Below are 4,112 nucleotides of genomic sequence, written 5' to 3'. Positions count from 1 at the left end.
AGGTTAGACTATATAATTTGGGTAACGTCGAGTGCTGTGTAGGTTTATCCTCATTTAAGGTGCCTGGGCAGCTCATGAGGCAATAATTTTTTTTCTAGAAGGCAGGCAGAGTGCTGCATTGTGGGTCCGGAATAGTCAAACTTGAGGGCTAAGGAGCCAGGAGTGTGAGGACGGAATCTGAGAAGACGAGCTAGACTTTGGCTTCAGGCCTAGGGCACGGCAGGTACTCCCTGCAGATCTGAACCAATATCTCATGCATCTGAAGTCAGGGCGAGGATCAGACTTTGGCTCAGGTTGGAGTTTCTGTGCATGACGGCCGCTTCATGAAGGAAGCGGAATCTCGAGGCCATTGAGGTTTTCCCACGTTGGGAGTTGTGGGATGCCCCCTTCAAGGATTCCTTCTGCGGGACAATTGAGATTTGTTGGACAGCTCCAGGACATCCCATATGGAATGACTCCAGAGCACCGTTCGCGGATGGATGCCTGGGAAGCCCGCCTCGCATTGGTTTCAACTACACTGAACGTTGGACAACATGCCAACCACAAGGTTTTTTGCCATGGGGAAGGAGTTCTGATTTCTGCATCACCTTCAACCCTGGGCAGTGATTGGAGATAAGGTCTAGGTTCTGAAACCTGAAAACCGAGGTTGGGAAAAGATGACGACCTAAGGCCACGGCGGCTAATGTGCTCAGTGTGCGGCCAGCTGTCTGGGAGGGGCCAGGGGGTCCAGGCTCAGGCTGTGTCAGAAAGCGCATTAGTGCCCTGGTCAGCCTATGTATTTGGGGTACAGCCAATGTCGGTGCAGGTTGATCCTCATTTGGGGTTACTGGGTAGCCCCTGAGGACAATGTTTTTCTTATGGAGGGCGGGCAGGGTGCTGCATTGTAGATCTGGATTGCCAAACTGGAGGGCTTGTGGGCCAGTAGTCTCACGACCAAAGTCTGAGAACACAAGCTAGGCTTAGGTTTCTGGGTGAGGCCATGGCAGGCACAATCTACAGACCTGAATCGAGATCTCGTGCATCTGAAGTCAGGGCGAGGATCTGACGATCGCTCAGGTTGGAGTTTCTGTCCCTGATGGCCCCTTCATGAATGGGAGGGCATCACGAGGCCATGGGGGTTTTCCCACGATGGGAGTTGTGAGAAGCTCCAAACTGCAGAGAGTCTTCTGCAGGACAATTGAGACCTGTTGCTTGGGTCCAGGCCAATGATTCTGAGCAGGGTTCTAAGGATGGATGGCTGGGTAGACCACCTCGCATTCCAATTGTCTCCTAGCAACAAGACAGGTTAGATCTTTTGGATCTGTGGGGAGCAACCGAGGACGCTGAGTTGAAATGGACACCCCTGGGAATGGGTCCTTATGTGCTTTTGTGTCTATGGAGACCTTGGAATGAAGCGGTGGCACTGGGGCCCTAAAGGGTTCTCCTAAACAGAGGCTTTGACACAGCTCCAACGTGCAAGTTTCCCATGTGTAGATGAGATGTTTTCTGATGGGTGAGTCAAGAAACAGCTATATGCTGTTTTGATATCCAGGCCTCTGAGGAGAGATGCCTGGAAACCAAAGCAATGGATCTGATTAGTGCCTAGGGGCCTGTTCCTTCCTTTTTACCTCTGGAGACATCTGTCTATGGGTCTGAGTGCATGTAGGTGCTCAGTTGGGCTCAGATTGCCCCTGTTTTTCATGGGAAGCCACCATTATTGAGATGGATTAGGGACTTTGGAGGTTTATCCTATGAGAAGGGTTGTGGCCATTGGAATGGGCACACACAATTCCCTTGGAGAGGGCAAGTATAGTCCTCAGGTTTGGCTCCAGGGGCCTGAGCCTGTAGGTTGTGTAGGCCAGGGCTGTTTGGACAGTTGTCTGAAATCACAAACTCGGCATATGTTTCGAGTCATAGGTATGGCAGGACTGACCTACAGACCATGAGGAGAACTCTTCGGGATTTGAAAAAAGGGCGAGTGTGAGGCTCCTGCTCAAGTTTTTGTCTCTGGATATCGTGTCACTCATGATAGTGGAATTTCTGGGTGACTTCATGGGAAATGGACGAGTCTTACTCTCTGGTGGTTTGGCCCCGTCCAAAGAGTTTGGGGTCAATCTGTGGGCTTGAAGAAGTCCGTTTTTTTTTTGTTGTTGTTGTTGTTGTTGTTTTTAACCTCAGGTGTCCCACCAAATGAGGGATTCCAGAGTAGAGCCCTGGGGAGGGGCGACTGGACAATCAGAAATCTGGTTAAAAATTGGGGCCTAGGGACATGTCAAGCCCATTATGACATCTAATGGTCCAGCCACTGAGAGGACTTACTAGAGGACAGGACTCATGCTGAGGGTCACAATGCGTATGTATGCCCTCGTCGCACGCAAGAATGGGCGGGGCCTCAGGGTGAATGCTGGTTTCTCCTACACTGAACGTTGGACAACGTGCCAACCACAAGGGTTCTTGCCATGGGTAAGGAGGAGTTCTGATTTCTGCATCACACTCACCCCTGGGCAGTGATTGGAGATAAGGTCTCGGTTCTGAAGCCTGAAAACGGAGGTAGGGAAGAGATGATGACCTAAGGCCATGGCGGGTTTTATGTGCTCAGTGTGCGGTCATCTTTCTGGGTGTTGGTCAGGAGGTCCGGGCTCAGGTTGTGTTCGACAGTGCATTAGTGCCCAGGTTAGACTATATAATTTGGGTAACGTCTAGTGCTGTGTAGGTTTATCCTCATATAAGGTGCCTGGGCAGCTCATGAGGCAATAATTTTTTTTCTAGAGGGCAGGCAGAGTGCTGCATTGTGGGTCCGGAATTGCCAACCTTGAGGGCTTCGGGGCCAGGAGTGTGAGGACGGAAGTCTGAGAAGACAAGCTAGACTTGGGTTTCAGGTTGAGGGCATGGTAGGTACCCCCTGCAGATCTGAACTAAAATCTCATGCATCTGAAGTCAGGGCGAGGATCAGACGTTGGCTCAGGTTGTAGTTTCTGTGCATGACTGCCCCTTCATGAAAGGAGCGGAATCTCGAAGCCATGGAGCTTTTCCCACGTTGGGAGTTGTGTGATGCCCCCTTCAAGGATTCCTTCTGCGGGACAATTGAGACCAGTTGGGCAGCTCCAGGACATCCCATATGGAATGACTCCAGAGCACCCTTGGAGGATGTATGTCAGGGAAGCCCGCCTCGCAATCCAATTGTCTACTAGCCACAATACAGTTGAGATCGGATCCCTCTGCGGGAGCAACCTGTGTGGCTGAGTTGAAATGGACTTTCCTGAAGATGGGCCCTAATGTGTGTTTGTGTCCATGACGGCCTTGAAATGGGGCGGTGGCACTGGGACCCTGAAGTATTCTCCTAAGCTTTTGACATAGCTCCCATGCACAAGTTTCCTTGTGGAGAGGAGATTTGTTCTGATGGGTGCCTCAGGAAACCCATTATGCTGGTATTGGAATCCAGACTTTTGAAGAGACATGCCTGTAAACCAAAGCAATGTATTCGATTATGGCCTAGGGTCCTGTCTTGTTCATTCTTCTTGTCTGGGGATATTCATCTATGGAATGAGTGGAGGTAGATGCTCACCTGGTGTCTTACCTCCCTCGTTTGTCCCCGGAGACCTACACTATTGGGATGGCCTCGGGGACTTTGGAGAGTTCTCCTAATTTGTACGATTTTGGACAATGGAATGGGCAGTATTCCCATGGATTGGGTAGGCACAGTCCTAATGTGTGGCTCCAGGGTCTCCAGCCTGGAGGATGTGTGGCCCAGGACTTTGAGGACAGAAGTCTGAAAACACAAATTCAGCCTAGGTTTGGGGATGTAGGTATGGCAGGCCCAATCTACAAACCATGAGAAGAAATCTTCAGGATATGAAGAAAGAGCGAGTCTGAGGCACTTGCTCAGGGTTTTGTCTCTGGATTTTATATCAATGATGGCCGTGGAATGTGGGGAGGCCTCATGGGCCATGGACGAATATCCTTCTGTGGATTGAGGCGGTCCCAATTATTTTTCGTCAATCTGTGGGATGGGAGGTCTCCTTTCAGGTTTATTACCTCAGGTGTCCGAACAAAAGAAGTATTCTAAAACAGAGCCCTGGGGAAGAGTGAAGGGACAACCGAAACTATGGTTAAAAATTTGGGGCCTAGGGGCA

This window comes from Mustela nivalis (assembly GCF_964662115.1).
Source record: "Mustela nivalis genome assembly, contig: HAP1_SCAFFOLD_63, whole genome shotgun sequence".
NCBI lineage: Eukaryota > Metazoa > Chordata > Mammalia > Carnivora > Mustelidae > Mustela > Mustela nivalis.
The sequence above is the reverse complement of the archived record's forward strand: the minus strand, read 5'-3'. Positions refer to the sequence as shown.